Source organism: Rattus norvegicus, chromosome X (genome assembly GCF_036323735.1).
Source record: "Rattus norvegicus strain BN/NHsdMcwi chromosome X, GRCr8, whole genome shotgun sequence".
NCBI classification, from domain to species: Eukaryota; Metazoa; Chordata; class Mammalia; order Rodentia; family Muridae; genus Rattus; species Rattus norvegicus.
Genome location: NC_086039.1, coordinates 126,610,537 through 126,636,363, shown reverse-complemented (window position 1 = coordinate 126,636,363; position 25,827 = coordinate 126,610,537). Strand labels below are relative to the sequence as shown.

The 25,827-nt window shown below is 37.4% G+C and overlaps 1 protein-coding gene and 1 pseudogene across 8 annotated transcripts in view; both read left to right on the top strand.

The window, feature by feature from the left end:
- The window catches only part of Tenm1 (teneurin transmembrane protein 1), an 889,770-nt gene that overhangs the window by 519,374 nt on the left and 344,569 nt on the right, over positions 1–25,827 (top strand). The window lies entirely within an intron of this gene.
- LOC108349252 (60S ribosomal protein L23 pseudogene) lies at positions 15,903–16,408 on the top strand (annotated as a pseudogene).

Below are 25,827 nucleotides of genomic sequence, written 5' to 3'. Positions count from 1 at the left end.
AGTAAGAGGATGTAAGCAAGCAAACAGATTACTTTTGAAGAACTATTACTATGATGTCAGCAATAAAGAGACATGCCCTCTGATGGTCTCCATGACCAAGGATTTAGTATGAATCCATGGCAAGGGAAGTGGATTCCCCCCAAGCAATCGATATTCTATTATTATGTCACAAATATTTCTCATATATCGTGTTTCACTCAATGCTTGCATCGTATATTTACTTAGTTTACAATGATTTGTAATGAGAGATACTTTTGATGAGATGAAAGGATAAGGACGAATTGCAGTTCCAGTAGATTTAATCATGAACTCATTTACAATAAAACAATAGGGACCAACAAGATGGCTTAGGATGAAGAGACATCGGAGCTCAATGCCCTCAATCCATTTTGTGTGAGGAGATAACTTTATCCTACAAGTTGTCTTATGACCTCCGCAGGCATAACATGGCATACGTGTCCACACACAAACACACAACTACAGTAAATAAATGTTAAAAAGAAAAGATACAAATGAGTAATCTGAGATGTTCCAGTACCATAAAGAGCCTTCAAAATGTTCTTGCTGAATTATGAAATCAACCTGCCATTATATGTGTTAGTTTCTGTTCACTTTAGTATATGGAAGTAATGTTTTTACATATAAGATTAAACACCTAATACAAATAAATTTAGATGATATGAATGTGTGTTAATTATAAGTTCACATTATCTTTAAGTCTATATTTCTATTTAAATTTATATAAGATGTGGTACTTACGTCAGAAATTTTATTATATAATGTAAGACTCAGTGGTTTATCTTTTTCATGTTGCTTGTAGTCATTTCAGAGAGTGATATTTATATAGAATATTATTTTAACATGACAGATGGTAACATACTACAATAGTTATCAGCATAGATTTGAAATTTCCTGCTACTTTCTATACATCTTGCCATGAGTGAATCATTTAAGCTGTTCAGATCTTCAGTTACTCATGGGTAAAATGTGCTTTAAGTAGCCCTTATAGAAGTATTATGAGAAGAAATAAATGAATGAATAAAAATCAAACTACATGGAACAGGAAATATTTTAAGAAGAAGTTTATAATGGTAAACTATTAATACAATTCTAATATTCACTTGTTATTTTTGTTCATTGGGTCCAAATAGTTAAGCATATTGCTAATTGTTTATTTATGTTTAATGACAGAGCACACCCATAAAGAATGTTTTTAACATTAGACCTAACTTCCTTTATAGCATACAAGTAAACATTTTAGTTTACTAAATAAATCGACCTGGCTGTTTTAAAATTAAACTAGATATACCATGTTATGTCTTACAATGGTAAGTAGAGTTAAGTGGTTTGATTCATTAAGAGGTATCTTTTGAAAATATTTACTGTGATGTTTTTCATCCAAAGTGCTAATCTAGTACAGAGAATGGGTTCAAAAGGAGTTTTCTTACAGTGAACATTGTGACTTGCTTCTTGACCTTTGATAAATTAGGAAATACATCTGCCTAAAGCTCGGTGTTATATAGCTCGATGGTGGCATGCTTGCCTAGCATGTTTGAGGCCTTAGGTTCAAAACCAAGTACAAAAAAAAAGCTGTCTTGCTGGATTTATCTTATTACTGCCCTATTGCTGACCATCTCAGGAAAGTAACTTAAGAATTCATAAATTCACATTCAAGTGAAAGATGCCACATAAGAACTATATTATATAAGATGATTTTTAAATGGCTTTCTATGGTTGAAATAAAACACTATTATACTTCAAAATATGAAACCATTTCACCCTCCACTCTTTTGGGGCCTGTAAGAGTTGTCTTTTTTTCAGTCCCCTTTGCATTTGCTGTATAACACAAGAATATCTTTCACTGAAACTATTACTGCTTTCTGTTTCCCGTGCAAATTCCTTTCTGCTATTTCATTTTCCTCTATTATCCATTATACAGAACCTTTACATACTAATGACTGTATGCTGGGTTGCTCTCAATCCACCAGGGAAAATCACATCAATATCAATGGGACATCAATAGGTGTTCTGTGCATAATGCCTCTGTAAGTGGTCATTGGAAAGCAGTAGAAATCGAGTATGAGAAAAGCCAGAGTTGAGGTGTTCAGCCAAGCAGCTATAGCCTTACATCTACCCACTGAACCTTTTAAGTCAGCAAGAAAATAATTCCTTTGAATAAGTTTTGATGTCATAAAATTTGGTAAAGAGATATATGGAGAGCTTCTGATTATATGAAAATATCATGGAAGGGTTATTGTCAGGACTTCCTCATAAATCTGAAATATTTTCCATCTGAATCAAAAAATATGTCCTTATGCTTCATCCTCTCTGATATTTTGGCATCAGTGATGTATCAGTGCCAGTCAGAAGCACATTTGCTTGAATTTACAAATAAGCTATATGAAGTAGTAGTCAGGAAGACAGATGACCATATGCAAGACATCAAGAGAAGGCGAGGTTAAGGTACTCCATCAGTGGCTCGAAGGGCACAAAACACAGCTTCTCTGCAATCTTTGATGTTTTGATCAAATTTCTACAGAGTCAGCAATTTCAATAAGCAAGAATAGAAACTCACAGGCAGTAGAAAATCATGAATACATTGTAACAGGGGTCAAATGGGCTGCTGCATTAAACAAATCCAGAAAACATTTCTAGCATTCAGACCCAGTATCATCAGTTAATGACAAGGATGATCCTTTTGATTTTGCAATGAAATTAGTAATGATTCATGCCACCTTCAAGAGATGGGAGTATCAAAACTGTAACTATTAAAACATTAAATTCCATAAATGATGTCATAGCACACTCTATGGCCCATATATGAAATGTTAATCAGATAGCTATTAACAATATAGAATTAGGAAAGAGTAAAATATTCAGTTTGTTTCTGTGAACTGTATTTATTAATAAAACTATTCAACAGAGTCAAAGACCTGCTTCATATTTCTATTACAGCAAACTTTGAATAACACCTTATTTTAGAGTTTTCATTTCCCTCCTTTATACTTGCCCAAATTGTTCTAATTTCTGTGGCTATTATTGGGGAATAAGAAAGTGATGAAAATGATGGAGTCAAGAAGAAATAGATGTGTTCCTTTTGCCCATAATTGTGGGTCCAAATTGTGATGCCTCACTAGAAGGAAGCAATTAAATGAGACATAGAATGTCCTAGATTTGGAAAAATTGAAGATCATATATTGTTTTAATGTAAAAATAAAAAGTGGAGAAACTTTCTCATAAATTTAAATATTAAATGACCCCTCAAGTAATATTTTGAATATTACACATTTACCAAAATCTCTTTTAATACTAGCCAATTCATTGACATATCCGCTTAAGTTTAATCTGAAAAAATAGAAATATGGATAATACATCCATAAGGGTTTATTTATAACTAAATGAGGCATAGCATGCAAAACACCCATGATAATGCTTAGAAGTTCTACATAAAGATTGGTGATTACTATTGGTAGAACTGGATTATTATGAACATTATTAATTTGAACTGAGATTAGTTACACAAGAATAATTTTATTAATGTATTTGTGTGTTTGTGTATATTTGAGGTCATGTTTGTGGGTACATGTGTGGAAAGTACATGTTAAGTGGCAATTGTTTCACATCAAACGATACATACGCACCCTACTAAGTACTTCTTAGGCTACAGGGAAACTTAAAATTGGATTCTGTGACATAGATAAGTACCCAACAGAGGGCATAAGAAAAGAGGAAGGTGGTTTAGAAATTTTGAAATTTTATGGGCTTAAGAAATTTTACCATGGCAAAAGTCAATTGGCAAATTCAGTTGAAATATTTCTCCAGAGATCTCTCAGACACTGGGTCACCAACCAGTATATACCAGCTGAGATGAGGCCCCCAACACACATAAAGCAGAGGACTTCCAGGTCTGAGTTCAGTCAGAAAAGATGCACCTAACCCTCAAAGTACTGGAAGCCCCAGGGAGTTTAGAGGTCTGGTGGGGTGGGTGGGGTGGAGACATCCTCATGGAGACAGGGGAGCAGGGAGGAGGTATGGGATGTGGAACACTCCGAGGGTGGACTGGGAGGTGAATAAAATCCGGAGTGTAAAAAAAAAAGAAATAATTAATAATAAATAAATATATGACTTCAAACAATTTCTGTCAGTGTGTGTGTGTGTGTGAGAGAGAGGGAGAGAGAGAGAGAGAGAGAGAGAGAGAGAGAGAGAGGTGGATATTCTTATATTCTTTTTTTTTTTAATTAACTTGAGTATTTCTTATATACATTTCGAGTGTTATTCCCTTTCCCGGTTTCAGGACAAACATCCCCCTCCCCCTCCCCTTCTTTATGAGTGTTCCCCTCCCCATCCTCCCCGCATTGCTGCCCTCCCCCCAACAATCTAGTTCACTGGGGGTTCAGTCTTAGCAGGACCCAGGGCTTCCCCTTCCACTGGTGCTCTTACTAGGATATTCATTGCTACCTATGAGGTCAGAGTCCAGGGTCAGTCCATGTATAGTCTTTAGGTAGTGGCTTAGTCCCTGGAAGCTCTGGTTGCTTGGCATTGTTGTACATATGGGGTATCGAGCCCCTTCAAGCTCTTCCAGTTCTTTCTCTGATTCCTTCAACGGGGGTCCTATTCTCAGTTCAGTGGTTTGCTTCTGGCATTCGCCTCTGTGTATGCTGTATTCTGGCTGTGTCTCTCAGGAGTGATCTACATCCGGCTCCTGTCAGCCTGCACTTCTTTGCTTCATCCATCTTGTCTAATTGGATGGCTGTATATGTATGGGCCACATGTGGGGCAGGCTCTGAATGGGTGTTCCTTCAGTCTCTGTTTTAATCTTTGCCTCTCCCTTCCCTGCCAAGGGTATTCCTGTTCCCCTTTTTTTTTTTTTTTTTTTTTTTATTTTTTTTTTTATTTTTTTTTTTTATTAACTTGAGTATTTCTTATATACATTTCGAGTGTTATTCCCTTTCCCGGTTTCCGGGCAAACATCCCCCTCCCCCCTCCCCTTCCTTATGGGTGTTCCCCTCCCAACCCTCCCCCCATTGCCGCCCTCCCCCCATAGACTAGTTCACTGGGGGTTCAGTCTTAGCAGGACCCAGGGCTTCCCCTTCCACTGGTGCTCTTACTAGGATATTCATTGCTACCTATGGGGTCAGAGTCCAGGGTCAGTCCATGTATAGTCTTTAGGTAGTGGCTTAGTCCCTGGAAGCTCTGGTTGCTTGGCATTGTTGTACTTTTGGGGTCTCGAGCCCCTTCAAGCTCTTCCAGTTCTTTCTCTGATTCCTTCAATAGGGGACCTATTCTCAGTTCAGTGGTTTGCTGCTGGCATTCGCCTCTATATTTGCTGTATTCTGGCTGTGCCTGTTCCCCTTTTAAAGGAGGAGTGAAGCATTCACATTTTGATCATCCGTCTTGAGTTTCATTTGTTCTAGGCATCTAGGGTAATTCAAGCATTTGGGCTAATAGCCACTTATCAATGAGTGCATACCATGTGTGTTTTTCTGTGATTGGGTTACCTCTCTCAGGATGATATTTTCAAGTTCCAACCATTTGCCTACGAATTTCATGAAGTCATTGTTTTTGATAGCTGAGTAATATTCCATTGTGTAGATGTACCACATTTTCTGTATCCATTCCTCTGTTGAAGGGCATCTGGGTTCTTTCCAGCTTCTGGCTATTATAAATAAGGCTGCGATGAACATAGTGGAGCACGTGTCTTTTTTATATGTTGGGGCATCTTTTGGGTATATGCCCAAGAGAGGTATAGCTGGATCCTCAGGCAATTCAATGTCCAATTTTCTGAGGAACCTCCAGACTGATTTCCAGAATGGTTGTACCAGTCTGCAATCCCACCAACAATGGAGGAGTGTTCCTCTTTCTCCACATCCTCACCAGCATCTGCTGTCACCTGAGTTTTTGATCTTAGCCATTCTCACTGGTGTGAGGTGAAATTTCAGGGTTGTTTTGATTTGCATTTCCCTTATGACTAAAGATGTTGAACATTTTTTAGGTGTTTCTCAGCCATTCGGCATTCCTCAGCTGTGAATTCTTTGTTTAGCTCTGAACCCCATTTTTAATAGGGTTATTTGTCTCCCTGCGGTCTAACTTCTTGAGTTGTTTGTATATTTTGGACATAAGGCTTCTATCTGTTGTAGGACTGGTGAAGATCTTTTCCCAATCTGTTGGTTGCCGTTTTGTCCTAACCACAGTGTCCTTTGCCTTACAGAAGCTTTGCAGTTTAATGAGATCCCATTTGTCGATTCTTGATTTTAGAGCATAAGCCATTGGTGTTTTGTTCAGGAAATTTTTTCCAGTGCCCATGTGTTCGAGATGCTGCCCTAGTTTTTCTTCTATTAGTTGGAGTGTATCTAGTTTGATGTGGAGGTCCTTGATCCACTTGGACTTAAGCTTTGTACAGTGTGATAAGCATGGATCGATCTGCATTCTTCTACATGTTGACCTCCAGTTGAACCAGCACCATTTGCTGGAAATGCGATCTTTTTTCCATTTGATGGTTTTGGCTCCTTTGTCAAAAATCAAGTGCCCATAGGTGTGGGGGTTCATTTCTGGGTCTTCAATTCTGTTCCATTGGTCTGTCTGTATCTGTACCAATACCATGCAGTTTTTATCATTATTGCTCTGTAATACTGCTTGAGTTCAGAAACAGTGATTTCCCCCTGAAGTCCTTATATTGTTGAGGATAGTTTTAGCTATCCTGGGTTTTTTGTTATTCCAGATGAATTTGCAAATTGTTCTGTCTAATTCTTTGAAAAATTGGATTGGTATTTTGATGGGGATTGCATTGAATCTGTAGATTGCTTTTGGTAAAATGGCCATTTTTACTATATTAATCCTGCCAATCCATGAGCATGGGAGATCTTTCCATCTTCTGAGGTCTTCTTCGATTTCTTTCTTCAGAGCCTTGAAGATATTATTGTACAAATCTTTTACTTGCTTGGTGAAAGTCACACCAAGGTACTTTATATTATTTGGGTCTATTATGAAGGGTGTCGTTTCCCTAATTTCTTTCTCGGCTTGTTTCTCTTTTGTGTAGAGGAAGGCTACTGATTTATTTGAGTTAATTTTATACTCAGCCACTTTGCTGAAGTTGTTTATCAGCTTTAGTAGTTCTCTTGTGGAACTTTTGGGATCACTTAAATATACTATCATATCATCTGCAAATAGTGACATTTTGACTTCTTCTTTTCCGATCTGTATCCCCTTGACCTCCTTTTGTTGTCTGATTGCTCTGGCTAGAAGTTCAAGAACTAGATTGAATAAGTAGGGAGAGAGTGGGCAGCCTTGTCTAGTCCCTGATTTTAGTGGGATTGCTTCAAGTTTCTCTCCATTTAGTTTAATGTTAGCAACTGGTTTGCTGTATATGGCTTTTACTATGTTTAGGCATGGGCCTTAAATGCCTATTCTTTCCAGGACTTTTATCATGAAGGGGTGTTGAATTTTGTCAAATGCTTTCTCAGCATCTGATGAAATGATCATGTGGTTTTGTTCTTTCAGTTTGTTTATATAGTGGATCACGTTGATGGTTTTCCGCATGTTAAACCATCCCTGCATGCCTGGGATGAAGCCTACTTGATCATGGTGGATGATTGTTTTGATGTGCTCTTGGATTCGGTTTGCCAGAATTTTATTGAGTATTTTTGCGTCGATATTCATAAGGGAAAAAGTCTGAAGTTCTCTTTCTTTGTTGGGTCTTTGTGTGGTTTTGGTATAAGAGTAATTGTGGCTTCATAGAAGGAATTCCGTAGTGCTCCATCTGTTTCAATTTTGTGGAATAGTTTGGATAATATTGGTATGAGGTCTTCTATAAAGGTCTGATAGAATTCTGCACTAAACCCGTCTGGACCTGGGCTCTTTTTGGTTGGGAGACCTTTAATGACTGCTTCTATTTCCTTAGGAGTTATGGGGTTGTTTAACTGGTTTATGTGTTCCTGATTTAACTTCGGTACCTGGTATCTGTCTAGGAAATTGTCCATTTCCTGCAGATTTTCAAGTTTTGTTGAATATAGGTTTTTATAGTAAGATCTGATGATTTTTTGAATTTCCTCTGAATCTGTAGTTATGTCTCCCTTTTCATTTCTGATTTTGTTAATTTGGACACACACTCTGTGTCCTCTCCTTAGTCTGGCTAAGGGTTTATCTATCTTGTTGATTTTCTCAAAGAACCAACTTTTGGTTCTGTTGATTCTTTCTATGGTCCTTTTTGTTTCTACTTGGTTGATTTCAGCTCTGAGTTTGATTATTTCCTGCCTTCTACTCCTCCTGGGTGTATTTGCTTCTTTTTGTTCTAGAGCTTTTAGGTGTGCTGTCAAGCTGCTGACATATGCTCTCTCCTGTTTCTTTCTGCAGGCACTCAGCACTATGAGTTTTCCTCTTAGCACAGCTTTCATTGTGTCCCATAAGTTTGGGTATGTTGTACCTTCATTTTCATTAAATTCTAAAAAGTTTTTAATTTCTTTCTTTATTTCTTCCTTGACCAGGTTATCATTGAGTAGAGCATTGTTCAATTTCCACGTATATGTGGGCATACTTCCCTTATTGTTATTGAAGACCAGTTTTAGGCCGTTGTGGTCTGATAGCACGCATGGGATTATTTCTATCTTTCTGTACCTGTTGAGGCCCGTTTTTTGACCAATTATATGGTCAATTTTGGAGAAAGTACCATGAGGAGCTGAGAAGAAGGTATATCCTTTTGCTTTAGGATAGAATGTTCTATAAATATCTGTTAAGTCCTTTTTGGCTCATGACTTCTCTTAGTCTGTCTACGTCTCTGTTTAATTTCTGTTTCCTTGATCTGTCCATTGATGAGAGTGGGGTGTTGAAATATCCTACTATTATTGTGTGAGGTGCAATGTGTGTTTTGAGCTTTAGTAAGGTTTCTTTTACGTATGTAGGTGCCCTTGTATTTGGGGCATAGATATTTAGGATTGAGAGTTCATCTTGGTGGATTTTTCCTTTGATGAATATGAAGTGTCCTTCCTTATCTTTTTTGATGACTTTTAGTTGAAAATTGATTTTATTTGATATTAGAATGGCTACTCCAGCTTGCTTCTTCCGACCATTTGCTTGGAAAGTTGTTTTCCAGCCTTTCACTCTGAGGTCGTGTCTGTCTTTGTCTCTGAGGTGTCTTTCCTGTAGGCAGCAGAATGCAGGGTCCTCGTTGTGTATCCAGTTTGTTAATCTATGTCTTTTTATTGGGGAGTTGAGGCCATTGATATTGAGAGATATTAAGGAATAGTGATTATTGCTTCCTGTTATATTCATATTTGGATATGAGGTTATGTTTGTGTGCTTTTCTTCTCTTTTGTTTTGTTGCCAAGACGATTAGTTTCTTGCTTTTTCTAGGGTATAGCTTGCCTCCTTATGTTGGGCTTTACCATTTATTATCCTTTGTAGTGCTGGATTTGTAGAAAGATATTGTGTAAATTTGGTTTTTTCATGGAATATCTTGATTTCTCCATCTATGTTAATTGAGAGTTTTGCAGGATACAGTAACCTGGGCTGGCATTTGTGTTCTCTTAGGGTCTGTATGACATCTGTCCAGGATCTTCTGGCCTTCATAGTTTCTGGCGAAAAGTCTGGTGTGATTCTGATAGATCTGCCTTTATATGTTACTTGACCTTTTTCCCTTACTGCTTTTAATATTCTTTCTTTATTTTGTGCGTTTGGTGTTTTCACTATTATGTGACAGGATGTGTTTCTTTTCTGGTCCAATCTATTTGGAGTTCTGTAGGCTTCTTGTATGCCTATGGGTATCTCTTTTTTTAGATTAGGGAAGTTTTCTTCTATGATTTTGTTGAAGATATTTACTGGTCCTTTGAGCTGGGAGTCTTCACTCTCTTCTATACCTATTATCCTTAGGTTTGATCTTCTCATTGAGTCCTGGATTTCCTGTATGTTTTGGACCAGTAGCTTTTCCCGCTTTACATTATCTTTGACAGTTGAGTCAATGATTTCTATGGAATCTTCTGCTCCTGAGATTCTCTCTTCCATCTCTTGTATTCTGTTGGTGAAGCTCGTATCTACAGCTCCTTGTCTCTTCTTTTGGTTTTCTATATCCAGGGTTGTTTCCATGTGTTCTTTCTTGATTGCTTCTATTTCCATTTTTAATTCCTTCAACTGTTTGATTGTGTTTTCCTGGAATTCTTTCAGGGATTTTTGCAATTCCTCTCTGTAGGCTTCTACTTGTTTATTATTGTTTTCCTGTGTTTCCCTAAGGGAGTTCTTCACGTCTTTCTTGAAGTCCTCCAGCATCATGATCAAATATGATTTTGAAACTAGATCTTGCTTTTCTGGTGTGTTTGGATATTCCATGTTTGCTTTGGTGGGAGAATTGGGCTCCGATGATGCCATGTAGTCTTGGTTTCTGTTGCTTGGGTTCCTGCGCTTGCCTCTGGCCATCAGATTATCTCTAGTGTTACTTTGTTCTGCTATTTCTGACAGTGCTAGACTGTCCTATAAGCCTGTGTGTCAGAAGTGCTGTAGACCTGTTTTCCTGTTTTCTTTCAGCCAGTTATGGGGACAGAGTGTTCTGCTTTCGGGCGTGTAGTTTTTCCTATCTACAGGTCTTCAGCTGTTCCTGTGGGCCTGTGTCTGGAGTTGACATGGCAGGTTACTTGCAGCAGAAAAGTTGGTCTTACCTGTGGTTCCGAGGCTCAAGTTTGCTCGCGGGGTGTTGCCTACGAGCTCTCTGCGGGGGCAGCAATCAGGAAGATCTGCGCCGCCCTTTTTGGGAGCCTCCGTGCACCAGCGTTCCAGATGGCGTTTGGTGTTTTCCTCTGGCGTCAGGGATGTGTGCAGAGTGCAGTCTCTTCTGGTTTCCCAGGCGTGTCTGCCTCTCTGAAGGTTTAGCTCTCCCTCCCACAGGATTTGGCTGCAGAGAACTGTTTATCCGGTAGGTCTCGTCAGGTTCTGGCAGTGTCTCAGATGCAGCGGTCCTGCTGCTCCTGGGCCCTCCTCTATGGGACGAGATGTGGATATTCTTAGACCTACACCACATAAGTTGCTAAGCTATCATTCTCTGAACTAAACAATAATGAACCATATTAAAGCAATTGATTTTAAACAGATGACATACTAAAGTATTTTATACTTCAGAAATTGGACTACATTTTCACATGAATTTTCCAGGATGGGAAGGACTAACATCACCAAGCAAGTATCAGATTTTTGCAGTTAACACTAAGAGGTGGCATCTTGCAATGTGAGCTTATCCATTTGAGTTTCTGCTCTATTCCTTCTATAGAGGAGTAAATACATGTGTATATCAGAGAAGACAAATATATATGAGTACCTGAAAAAAATAAAGGATACAAGAGTTTTTAAAAAGTAAGGGTGAAAAATAGCCACAGATCATGAGAGCCATTTTAAGTCATGGTAAGGAGATAAATTATAATCCAAAAGCAAATGGGAATTTACAGGTTATTAGTTAAGGCACAAAAGTTACTTTAGTAGATTTACACTTTAGAAAGTTCACCTAATATCCCTACTAAAGTTGGGTTTAGCAAGCAAGATGAAATTTGAGGTCATGAATACAAATAGAAGAGTACAATGTTCATGCATGTGAATCATAGTGAGAGCATAGACTGGGAATATAGGGAATGGAAGTAAGAAGTATACAGAAGATAAAACATATTTGACATATGTGATAGGAGAACTGGATTAGATTAGGTTGAGATGCTTTTATAACACCAAGGTAAAATATGGAAGGGAGTCATAAAAGGACACTGCAGATGATCATAAAGACTATTATAAAATTGTGTATCAATAAATTGAATAATCTAGAAGAAATGAATAAGTTCCTTCATAAATTTGACCTACCAGTACTGAATTACGAGTCATAGAATATCTTGACAGACCAATATCAAATATGAAGGCTGTGTTAATAGTAGTCTCCCATCAAAGCAAAGTCCAAGACAAGGTAGCTTTATGGCTAAACTCTACCAAATATTTAAAGAAGAAATATTACTGAGCCTTCTCATAGCATTTAAAATGTTATGAGGAAAAATGCTTAGACTTCCATTCCACTCAAAAAATCATGCTACTACCAAAGCCAAGAACTGAAACTAAAAAGGAAAGAAAAATTATTAATAGGAGATGGAAGATGAAGATCAAATGCTTACTCCTCTTAGGATTACTAATATCAAAGACTGGAGAAAACAAGTGCTTGTAAGTATATAGGGGAGGAAAAAAACTCTTACACATTGTTAAATGGAATGCAAGTTACTAAAACCACTATGAAAATTGATGTATAGGGTCCTCAAAACCCTGAAAAGTGGCATCCAATTCCACTACTTCTGTGTATATACTAGAAGAAATCAAATCGATTTGTTAAAGAAATATTTGTTCCATTCTAACTGAATGGATAAGATGTTATGTGTAGAAAATGATGTGCTATTCAGCCATAAAAAGAAGAAATTATATTATTTGCAACAAATGAGTGATCCTAGAGAATATTTTTCTAAACAAAATAAGAAATACTCAGAAAGATTCATTCTGCATGGACTCACTCATGTGGAATATTGAGTAGCATCAAAAAGTAAAGGTGGAATGTTGTTACCAAGGCATGCAATGAATGAAAAGAGGGTTGTAGATATGTTGTTGACAGTATACAAAATTTTATGAGTAAGATAGGAGTAATACATTTGGCAATATTATACAACAAATTTTAAAACACACTTGTATACATGAAAAACGCAAACGTGCCAAGCCATCACCACAAAAACGATAACTATGTGCGATAATGTTTATGCTAAGTAGCTACATTGAGTAATTCTAGGGGGACATTCATATTGTACACCATCAAAATTCCATCCTCTTTGTTTTTCTTAAAGAAGACAATATAAAGAAAAACATTCATGGTGAAAGAGAGATAGATATAAAGACACTTCGTGTATTATTTATTGGTACTGAATAATTGGAAATACCTACCTTAAGAGATACCAAGATATTAGAACAAGAGAGAAAAGAAAATGAAAGCTGGTGCCCCAGGGAACACTGATGTTCCACAGGGCTTGAAAGTGAATCTCATAAGTTGACTAGGAAGAAGAAACCTGAAGGATTGCAAGAAAGTCATTAAATACTACACATGGATGGAATTATGGTTCTCCACATGTGCTCTGAGGATCACCAAAGATTGTCAGGATCTCTTATCAGGATTCCTCTCAGGAATCCATAAACTAAAATCATTTTCATTGTGCCAAAATCAAGTATGTATCCTTCTCATCACAATTCTCTTATTAGGCAGTGTCATTTTCCAGAAGCCATCTGACATGTAAGACTGTAAGAGTGCATGGAAAGTAGGATATGATGATGTAACTTTCTTTTATAAGCCAGCCGTTAACGATTTTCAAACATGTAGAGCAATTACATTCATTTCAATAATTGTATGAATTTTAAAAATTTATTTATTTGTTTTACATCCCAATCATAGCTTTCTCTCACTTCTCTCATCCCCGTCCATCCCTCTTACCTGCCATCCCCCCATTCCCCATCCCATTCTTTGAGGAAAAACAAAAGCATCCCATGGATATCAACCCTCCTTGGCATATCAAGTTGCACTAGGAATAGATGCATCCTCTCTAATTGATCCCAGACAAGGCAGTCAGTTAGGGAAAGTGGTTCAAAGGCAGGCAACAAACTCAGAGACAGCCCCTGCTCCTATTGTTAGTGGTCCAACATGAAAACTAAGCTGCACATCTGTTACATATATGTATGGGTCCTATGTTCATTCCATGCATATTCTTCGGTTGGTGGTTCAGTATCTGTGAGGCCCTATGGGCCTAGGTTAGTTGATTCTGTAGTTCTTCTCATGCTATCCTACAGCCATCTTGCTCCTTCAATCCGTCCTCCTGCTCTTCCACAAGAATCCCCAAGCTCCAACTCATGTTTCACTGTGGATCTCTGCATCAGTTTCCTTCAGCTCCTTGGTGAAACCCTCTGAGAGGACAGTTATGCTAGTTTCCTGTCTGCAAGTATAGGAGAATATCATTAATAGTATCAGTAGTGGGCTCATTCTCTCTCATGTCATGGGTGTCACTCAGTCTCTTCTATCTTTATCCCTGCACATCTTGTAAGCAGGGCAATTTAGGTTCTAATGGTTTGTGGCAGAGTTATTGTACACATCCATTGGAAGTCTTAACTGGTTACAGGAGGAGCCCAATTTCAGGTTCCATATCCTCTATTGCTATGAGTCTTAGCTAGGGTCACTCTCAGAGGTTCCTGGGAGTTTCCCTTGTCCTAGGTTTCTGGTTCATTCCAAAGATGCTCCCACCACCAACCCCAGTTCTCATACTCTGTTCTCTCTGATTTTTTTAAAAAATGCAATTATCGTAAAGTATGACCTTTATGTTAAATGTAATAGTTTATACTTATTGTTCAACTAGTCAATAAACACTTTAGAATTATCAGTTAGAGTGTCTAAAACAATAAACACCAACAGACTTAATACATCAATGAAAGTTCTTTAACATTTTCAGTAAGTTTTCAGAGTCAAAATTGCTTATGAAACTAAAAAAAAAAATTGTAAAAAGCCAAAGTAAATAAAAGAAGTTCTAGAAGTGTGATTAAAGGACAAGATGATTGCTTAGTGTTTGTTCCAATATAGAGAGGCTTACAGGATAAATACAACAAGAAGAAAAAAGGTTTAATAATATGATAAATGTTGGTGATAAAATTTTAAAGCAATCAGACTTATGGTAAACTTCGTGGAAAATAACATACAAAAATAGGACTATATTAAAATCTTAGGTATAAGACTTGAGGTGCTAGATGTGGTTCTCTGATTTATTTTAGACTTCAGTAAAACACAATATTAAAATACTTTACATACGAGTCATTTGTTTTGTAAAGGAATACACTTTGGCTCCACATGACTTCACAATATAGTCTTTCTTGAATGCAGTGCTAAATATCGTTATATTGATGTGCACAGAACAGTTAAGTAACATTTGTACCTGGAAATCCATATCATGGCATGGTTTCTAAAGAATTCCTCTCTTGGTTCCTTTATTTCTGACTATAGGACAATAATGAATAAATTAAGAGGGTGCCAGATGACCCACTGGGATTTTCTTCTGATTAAATCTCGTCAGAACATTGCCATCTAGTTATTATAGACATTATAAAACATATTGTAGCCGACTTTGAAAGAAATTGACTACCATGAGAGTTCCTAATGCTTGGCTTTATAGTTGCCAGATACTGGGTTAAATGTGAAACTTTAACTGCTAGAAAATGCATATATATATAACTTTGTGCTTTGTAAAGAACATTTGATTCTATTTCATTTTTTTCTCGTCAAGGGAACCTGATGTGCAGATCAAATAATCCAGACACTACAGGTTAGTGTATGTGCATAGAACCTAGATGGTAGTGAAGCTCTCAGATACACTAGTTGTATATCTACCAGAAATCAATACAAAGGTGATTTTGACAGCAAGCATTCTGTGCTGCCAAACAATGTGTTTCAGAGTGCATGTACTCTGCACAGCAATAGGCTCAAGTTTTGTCAAATCAAGTAAATTTTTGTTGTTGTTGCAGACAAAGCTGTTATTCCAGTTTTTTGTTTACCTCATTTAAGGAATGATCTAGATTCCCATTCATCTTGGAAGTTAGATTTCAATTAAACATACATATTAGCATGTCAAATAACAATAAGACATTGCTTTTCTGTGCACAATAAACCTGAAAATACTTTACAAAATTAAGTCATAAAACGTTGGAATTTGGTCAAAAATATTAACCAGAAAACCATCGAAAGGATTTTGGGTTTCTTTTTTACTCAAAAGGAGAAATCAAGTTAATAGTAAATTTATAACATATAAAAATGGGGTGAAGGAGAGATGCTAGCTGTCAAGAAACTAGAGTCACTTTCTGACTCTTTCTGGGATCTCAAGATATGAAATTGAGGACGTGGTGGGCCATCTGGAATGAAATCCCAGATATCCCTGTGTCTTCAAGTAGGCGCTGTGATCAACTATGCTGACAATTCAGGAGCCAAAAATTTGTATATCATATCTGTGAGGGGAATCAAGGAATGGCTAAAGAGACTTCCTGTGGCTGGTGTGGGTGGCATGGTGTTGTTCAAGAAAGACAAGCCAGAGTCAGAGGAAATTACCATCCAGCAGTGGTAATTTGACATCGAAGAAAAGATGGCCGGTTTCTTTATTTTGAACATGATGCAGGGGCCACAGTAAACAATAATGGTGAGATGGAAAGTTCTGCTGTCACAGGTCTGGTTGCAAAGGAGTGTACAGACTTGTGGCCCAGGCCTGCACCCAATGCAGAAAGCGTTGCATAATTCTCCAGTGTATTTGTAAAATATATTCATTAAAAAGCTTTGCTCCATACACAGGCTGCTCTGAGGGCCGTTGTACATATGTAACAGAGGACTACCATGTCTGTCCTCAGTGGGACAGGATTGCCTAATCCTGTAGAGACTTGATGTCCCAGGGAAGCACATGGAAAGGGAGTAGCACCCTCTCAGACATGAAGGGTAGGGGGTATGGGGTAAAGAACTATGGGAGGGGGGACTGGGCTGGGGGCAACATTTTGGATGTAAAAAATAAGATAATTAAAAAAACTATACATAGCCTGTTGGCAGAAAGCATTAACTTTGCTTCAAAAATAGGAAGGAAGGGAAGAAAAAAGACTCTTGCTTCTTTGCTCCCTTCCCCTCTGTCCCTGTCCCTTCTCTCCCTACCCCCACCCCTTCCATCAACATGCCCATGACTAGCCTCCTTTCCTCTCCTCTCCTCTTCTTCTCTCATTAAACGACTCCACATGGAAAAAAAGAAAGAAGAAAGGAAAGAAAAGAAAAGGAAAGGAAAGAAAGAAACAAGACAGACAGTTGGACAGAAAGAGAGAGAGAGAGAGAGAGAGAAAGAAGGAGGAGGAAGAGGAGGAGGAGGAAGAGAGAGAGAGAGAGAGAGAGAGAGAGAGAGAGAGAGAGAGAGAGAGAGAGAGAACTAGATTCAAATAGGATGCTGTTCACAGGGCAGTGCTCATAAGCTACCCCTGAAGATACCAAACTCTGCTGATCCTCCAGTCCACTTTATAAAGTGGTACAGTGTTTTCATATGAACTACTTTCATTACTTTTAATGTGGTGTAAATGATGTCTGTAAGGTTGTTGTCATGTATTGCTTAGAGGACAACTGAGAGGCTCCCAGAGCCTGACAATTACACAGGCAGATGCTCCCAGCCAACCATTGAACTGAGAATAGGGTCCCCCGTGGAGGAGATAGAGAAAGGACAGAGGTGGCTGAGGGGGTTTGCAACCCCATAGGAAGAACAACATCAACCAACCAGACCCCCCCCCCAGAGCTCCCAGGGACTAAACCACCAACCAAAAGAGTACACATGGAGGGACCCATGGCTCCAGCTGTGTATGTTGCAGAGGTTGGGCCTTGTGGGAGGAGAGACCCTTGGTCCTGTGAACTCTTGACGCCCCAGTGCAGGGGAGGCAAGAGAGAAACAGGAGGGAGTGGGTGGGTGAGTGGGGAAGCACCCTCATGGAGGCAGAGAGTAGGGGCTGGGATGGGGTTTTCTGAAGAGTGAAACTGGGAAAGAGCATAAAATTTGAAATGTAAATAAAGAAAATATCCAAGAAAAGAAAAGAATAAAGAAAAATCTTTATGTTTAAAACAATATTCTTTTGCAGGACTTTTCTACCCATAGTTACTTGAATTTACAGATACCCAAACTATAGATAAAGAGAGTGAGCTAGGACTATTCTATGAATGAACATAGTGGCTTTTTTATTTTTTATTTTCCCCTTCTCTCATTTCCCCTCCCCCTGTTTCTATCAAGATGCTCCCACTCCCATCTCAACATCCTGCCATTCCCCTACACTGCGGAAAGAAGCCTTCACAGGACCAAGAGCATCTCCTCCTATTGATGCCAGACAATGTCATCCTCTGCTACATATGCAAACCCCTTCAACTCTTTCAGTCTTACTGATACAGATGAGGATGCTTGCAGCTAACCATTGGACTGAGCACAGAGACCCCAATGGAGGAGTTAGAGAAAGGACTGAAGGAGTGGCTTTTTTAAAAGGAGACAACGTGCTACTTCTAGGTGTAGGATCATAGGAACTAAATGCTTTGAAGCTGTCAAGCAGTTTGTGAATTTCCCCACCAACTAGCATAGAGACAAATCAAGTCTTTAACTTATTTTCTATTACACACACACAGGCACACGCAGTTGCACGTGCACATGTACATGTACATGTGCGTGCACACACACACACACACACACACACACACAATTATATAATCAGAATACCAAGGTGTGGCCTCAGAAAGTTTAATAAATGTTTCAGTTGGTTTTTTAACCTAATTGAACCATTTGTTATTTGGGTGTTCTGTTTTAATGCTGGGAGCAATACAATAAAGAATATCATGTGCATAGTATTTCTTTAGGGTATAGTAAAACACTTGCATAAACATTAGAATGTAGGATATTGTAGAGCTAGCATTCATTAAGGTTTACCAACATATGAGGTTGTGGGAGTATCTGGAAGCCAGATGGAACAAATGGATCCTTTCTTTGTCGAGCCTAAAATACAGGCTGTTTCAAGATTGAACAAAACCCAAACAAGCCCTTCGTATCGTTGGTATCTCTTTTTGTCGGTTGTACATTTTTAGTTTGGTTTCCCTGTCCAAGCCTTTCCTGGGGATTAGTCAGCACAAATGCCTCATAGCTGCAAGGCAAAACATATTCTTTAAATCAATGACATAGTAAGCATTTAAAAATCCCATCAGCAAAGACACAGGAAGGATTGAACTGTTAACTGAACTTTCAAAAACTAATACAATGAAAATAAAATCCAATGGTTATCCATTGAATATCCACTTTCCTAAAATCAAAAAAGCATTATTAATTATTAGTATACATAAAAAGATGAACAATATAGCCCCAGTTTGTAAATAATTATAGTATGCATGTCTTTGTGATTTCAATAATTAGGGAAAATATTTAGATTGATCACAGACTATCTTAATAGCAATACAGCTAATGAGACTAAGGCAATGCTTTGTTATTTCAGCCTCTTAGCTCTCTTCCATCAGGACTGAAGTCCACAGTCTCATTCATCCTTTATGTCCCAATCCTCTTCCCATCGAATAAAATTCAGGCCAAGAGCTAATGAACTGAGCAAGTGCAGAACTTTGCCAAAAATCTGTTAAAAATGTTTAAAGTTAAGACAAGAATGTTACAATAATATAGTTTACATAAAGATTTTGTTTTCTCTTGAAAAGATAAAGAATCTGGCACACTGAGACTTGCAATCACCTATTTGTTCCTATGTTTGCTGAATATTTTCTGTGTGTCAAGTATTATTTTGATCTTATTATATCAGAGATAATATGCTAGTCATTGAAACCCAATAAGATCTCTTATTTAAAAGAAAATGATATTGCCAGTCCGTCAGAATACTCACTTCACCCCTTTCCTTCTTGGTCTTCCCTATTTCTTCCTGCATGTACAATTAAGCTCATATATATATATATATATATATATATATATATATATATAGTGGATTATAAAATCTAAACGTTTGTTCAATATATAATCCTTGATATATCAATTGACAGAAATTAAAAGCAATCAAAACTTAATAGTAATGAAAATGCCTCATATTCAAACTGTGGTTTTGAAATACATCCCTACTTAAATATGTGTGGGCAATCACCTATTTCTAGGCCTCTGGAAGGAAAAAGAAGCAAGAAAATACTCATGCTTCTACAGATGACACAAGTGGGCTTCTTACTAGCTCCAGTTGGAAATCAAAAATACTACTGTGCCTCTTACAGAAAAAAGGCTTTTGCACACATGGATGCAATAGCCACTGTAACTGCATGCACATCACATGGACAAGATGAAACTGTCCAAAATACCAGCTTTGATGGAAAGGGCACCTATGAAGTTCCAACCATAGCTAAGGAACCATTTGAAATACATGGTTGCTGGGAGGAGGACAGTTAGTTTTTGGGGTGGGGTTGTTTGTATGGTTTTTTTTGCTTTTTGGTTTTGTCTTCTGAAATAAGGCCCCTGAGAGGCTACCCTTAATCTAGTACATGGCCTTATACCCAAGCATATGTTGGTATCACTAAGAAGACTCAATGGCTTTTCTAAAAGAACATATGAAATCAGGAGAGAATATCATGTGGTGATAGAGGAGGAATTAAAGAGGAGCAACTGGAGGGGTGGATGTGATAAAACATACATATATTATGAAAATCTCAAACAATAAAAATCCATTTTCCCATAACAAAAATGAAAATATTTTAGTTACAAATGCATTAAATAAAGTGGATATAAATTGTTCTTTAACACATTTCAATTTTATTACACCTAATCATAGCATCCTCATAATCAGATATTGATTCACTAATGAAGAGGCTGAGATTCAGAGAACTTAACTATCATAATTTTGTACACAACAGATAGTAAGTGAAAAGGCCATTATTCTTTGGGGTTTACTGATTACTTATTAGATTAATTGCACTTTAATAACAAGTTGTTATTATATATTTTCCTCATGTTAATATCTTTATCATATTTTTGCAATATGACTTGTGATTGAACTCTTATCTTTTTTGCATTGCTTTTTATTAAATCTTACAGCTTATTGGGTATTTGAGTAATTTTCCATATGTTGCTCTTATACACAATAGAATCTGAAACATCAATGTTTTATATTTTTTTATATTTTAGTATAACATTTTAACATGGAATTACTGTATGGGACTATTTAAAACATATTCCAATACTGTGACTTTATTTTGAATTTTTCCCAAATATGGTATAATATTTTATACTATTAGCAATATATGAGAGTGCTCTGAATCTTTGAAAACCTTCATTACCATCATTTATGATTTTTATATTTCTACAAAAGAAAGAAATGAAATGTTTTGATAAATACATTTGGTTTTTCATGTTTTAATACACATTCACATCATATATATTGAACCATAAGTGAAAAAACGTATACCTTTAAGGTACATGACATGATGTTTTGATTCAGGTGTATCTTTTGAATTAATAACCAAAATTCTTTTAGGTAACCTATCCATCACTCTATAAAGTTGTATTTTTGGTGCTAAGAGACTTTAAAATCTTATTGTAGGAAGTCAGAGAGTTGACCAAATATAAAAACATGTGTCACCCAAACTCCACAAACAAGTTCTAACCCTAAACTCTTAGCAGAAGACACGAAGTAATGCTCCCAGTTTACCATCTAATAGCCACAAGCCACAAATCCAGGCATCACACACACAGACTCAACACTATATCCATACTATAAATAATAATAACAACAATAAATGGAATAAACATTAAAAAATTACCATCATGTGTGGAAATAAAAAGAGGTCATGATGGTAGAAAGGGGACCAGCAGCAGAGAAGAGATGGTAAAATAGGACAGCAAAAACAAAGTGTGTATAAGAATACTATAATAGGGGCTGGAGCGATGGCTCAGCAGTTAAGAGCACTGACTGCTCTTCCAGAGATCCTGAGTTCAAATCCAAGCAACCACATGGTGGCTCACAACCATCTGTAATGGGATCTGATGCCCTCTTCTGGTGTGTCTGAAGACAGCTACAGTGTACTCATATACATAAAGGAATAAATAAACCTAAAAATGCTGTAATAAATGTATGTTGTTAAAACAATTCATTCCAATATTGCATTTAATAGAAAAGAAGATGAGAGACACATGCAAAAGTAGCTCTGATTTAGAGATTTTCATGTTAATTCCTCTTGCATTTTTGGTGAATGACATGACCACATACATATTTATATACTGCATGCACAATAAAAAATCATTTTAGTTTTTATTAAATTCAAATTAGCAGATAAAATGAGTTAATCAGTTATGGAATTTTCATACATGTGTCATATTTTGTATTTATCCTCTTTCTTATTTAAGTATCTTTTAATAACTTTCTTAATTTTACACTAGATTTAAAAGTGATTTCTCTACTATTGTTATAGTATTAGATTATTCTCAATTTGACTATATTCTTACCTTGTACTAAATTTTATTTTTTCATTCTTATCATTTATATATGTGTTGGGGGCCTCATATCAGCTGGTGTATGCTGCCTGGTTGGTGGCCCAGTATCTGAGAGATCCCAGGAGTCCAGCTTATTTGAGACTGGTCTTCATATAGGGTTGCCCTCCTCCTCATCTTCTTCCAGCTTTTCTCTAATCCAACCAAAGGGGACAGATGCTTCTTTCCATTGGTTGTGTATAAGTATCTGCCATTGTCTCTGTCAGCTGCTTGTTGGGCCTCTCAGAGGGCAGCCATGCTAGGCTCCTGACTCTCTGTACATCATAGCCTCAGTAACAGTGTCAGGCCTTGGGGCCTCCCCGTGAGCAGATCCCAGTTTGGGTCTGTCACTGTACCTCCTTTTCCTAAGGCTCTTCTCCATTTTTTTCTTGGGATTCTTTCAGACTGGAACAATTCTGGGTCAGAGGTTTTAACTGTGAGGTGGCAACCCCATCCCTCACTTGATGCCCTCTCTTTCTACTGGAGGTGAGGTCTATGAGTTCCCTCTCCCCACTGTAGGGCATTTCATCGTGGGTCCCTCTCTTTGAATCCTGAGAGTCTGTCACCTTCCAGGTCTCTGGTACATTCTAGAGCCCCCCACCCCCACTGCCCCACCCCACCCCACACCCCACCTACATCCTGAGGTTGGTTGTTTCCATTCTTTCTCATGGATCTCAGGGCTTTAGCTCTTTTCCCCCACCCACCACCTGATCATGCCTCCCTCTTCCCCTCCCTGTTCCCTCTCCAATCCAGGTCCCTCCCTCCCTCTCCCCTCCTGTGATTGCTTTTTTCTCCCTCCCAAGTGGGATCGAGGCATCCTCACTTGACTCCTTCCTCTTGTTAGCATTCTTGAGTTCTGAGGACTGTAGCATAGGTATTCTAAACATTTCTTGGCTAATATCCACGTATTAATGCATACATACTACGCATGTCCTTTTTGGGTCTTCTTTTCTAGGTGAATAATTCTTTGTTAAGTAGGTCTGTAGGTCATGAACTCCTTTAACTGCTCGTTGCCTGAGAAAGACTTTATATCGTCTTCATTTCTGAATAACAACTTCACCAGTTAGAATATTATTAGTGAAGGAGAGTTAGAGGACATAGGTAAACTAGGAAAAAAAATCAGGCTTCCTGAGATAGCTGTTTCTTGTTCCCATAAAACACTGTGAGGAGAAATGTCAGAAAGGCATGGGAGCAGTTACCAAAATAGGACTGACAGAGGAAAGGAGAAGACACAGGGGACCTATAAAGCATCAAACCCAGCATCAGTTTAATGGACTTCCAGTCGTAGGCTTCTCTAATTCAGAATGTAGAACATTGTTACCCTTTCCTTCATGACTTAGTCTTTCCTTCTCAAATTCTTTGTTCTTGTTTTTTTTAATTTTCTCCCCGATATTAACCTTCTATTTCTCTCTCTCCTCCAATACTTTGTTACTGCTAAGAAACAAAACTTGTCAATACCCTAGACAAGCACTCTTGCCCATTACATTTATTGGAGAATTTGGGAATCTGAAGGGAATTTTCTCTCTTTCAGTGCTTTGAAAGGATTTTACTGAGAAATCCACTGATGATGGATGGTCTTAGAGATGCTGTCATTATGTGATAAGTTTTCTTTTGCTAAATCAAAATTCTATTATCTATAGCTCTCAGAATTGTTCAGTTTCTTTAAATTTAAAGTTCTTTTATTTTGTTAATCTAGATGTTTCTTTCTCTCTTAAGATTTGATGAGTGCTGTTATTATTTCTTTAAATATGATTTTAATTCATTATCATCCATGATTCCTCCTGAAACTCCTATGCTGCATATGTTGGTTCATGTGGTGCCTATATGTCCCATATATATGTGTGTGTGTGTTTGTGTGTGTGTGTGAGAGAGAGAGAGAGAGAGAGAGAGAGAGAGAGGGAGAGGGAGAGAGAGAGAGAGAGAGAGAGGGAGAGGGAGGGAGAGAGAGAGAGTTCAGTGATACTGTCTTCACAACACATTCTTCAGTGGGTGAAGTTTCCATTTGGTCATTTTTTGTAGTTTTTAATCATGAGTCGATCTTCATACAGTGCTCTCTCTTATTTTGTTCTTTTCAGGGCTTTATTTAGAAATATGTTCACTTACTATTCACTGAATTTTAAGTTGTTTATTTTCAGTTCTTTATCAAAATGTTCATATATACCTCTTTTTCTGTATGGTTATTTACAATTGGATTCTTTTGACCTGTCATGCTTCCCTGATTATTTGTGGTCATTTTAGCTTTGTCACATCCTATAGTCACAGACTATCCTTACCTCTTCATTAGTTTGCTTTTCCAAAGATTATACATGGATGGTTTTGGAGGTTCTGTGGGTAAGCTTATTCCAGGAATGTTTGATGAGTTGCTCTTGGTACTTGATACTCAGGGAGACTGACTTGAAGCCAGATCCTATAGATGGCACTGGCCTGGAATGGAAACTTGGGACATAAGGAAAACTGGGAACTTGAGGTCCTGTGTGCTAAGGGCCCACAAGATGCAGATACAGAACTTGAGCCTGTTTCAATAACAGTCAGAATGGATGATGAGTGTTTGGGAGTCTAATGCTAATGAAATAGGTCTGTGACCTGTTTGTGGGTGCTGACCTTAAGCTAGAACCACAAGAAAGATTGAATTGATGCCTTGGGTATTTAACATCACCCTCAAGACCACAAGTATTTATTTAGCACAGTAGAGTGCCAACAGCCTTGATCTATTGTGACTAGCCTAGAAATAGGACTTTCTGGAGTGCATCTTGTACTGGAGTCCAGTGTGAATGGGCTCACATCCTTCTTTTTCTTCAAACACAGAGAATTGCTCTCTCTACAATGAATTGCAAGGGCTTAAAGAAAGGGTGTAGAGAATATGAAACTCTCCTTTCCATACTCTTTGATGGATCTTTTTGAAAGAAAGCTCTATGTACCTCTCAAGTGTTTTAATCTTTCACTTAAATTCATTAGTTCATGGAAAGGGATTTTTGAACATGAATACTTATTCAAATTAATGTTTTTGCTGCTACTTCACCATTTAACTAAAATCACTCCCCTTGGTTATATTATTAAATTACCACTCTGGTTGAACACTTTAAATTGCCACTATTAAAGTACTTTTCCACCTTTCTTGAATTACCTCTTGATATTCTTTGTCTATTTCTATTTATGGTTTTACCAGCTATTTATTGATTTATACAGAGATTTATAGCTGCTATATATTTAACATATACTGCTTATTTTACTATTGTATAAAATATAATGAAAACTCTAGTTTTAAGTCAGAAAACAATGAAATCAAGATACTGACATATTCATTTCCCATTATGTACTAATACCATGAAAATTGCTTCAAGAAGCATTAAGAATAATTTCATATTTATTTTCACATATTATGTGAACATTAGAAAACTTATCACCACCAACCTATGTTTATATCTTTTTTTAATATACCAAGCCTTTGGACAATAGTTTTAATAGAAATGTCAAGGTTTATATAAAAAGAACAAGAAACTATGAATCCAATTGAATATATGCATACACACACACACATATGTGTGTGTGTGCATTTGTGGGTGTGTTTATGTGCTCACTCATATGTGTGTGTGTGTCTGTGTGTGTGTGTGTCTGTGTGTGTGTTACACGGAGTTTAGTTTATATGGCCTAGTAATGCCGTATAATTATCAGTGTCTTTATACAAGTTTATTATTTTACTGATAGGAATGTGTTTGCTTAGAAGACTTTTTTAGTCTTTCAAGTATGTCACATACAAGAGATATGTTGA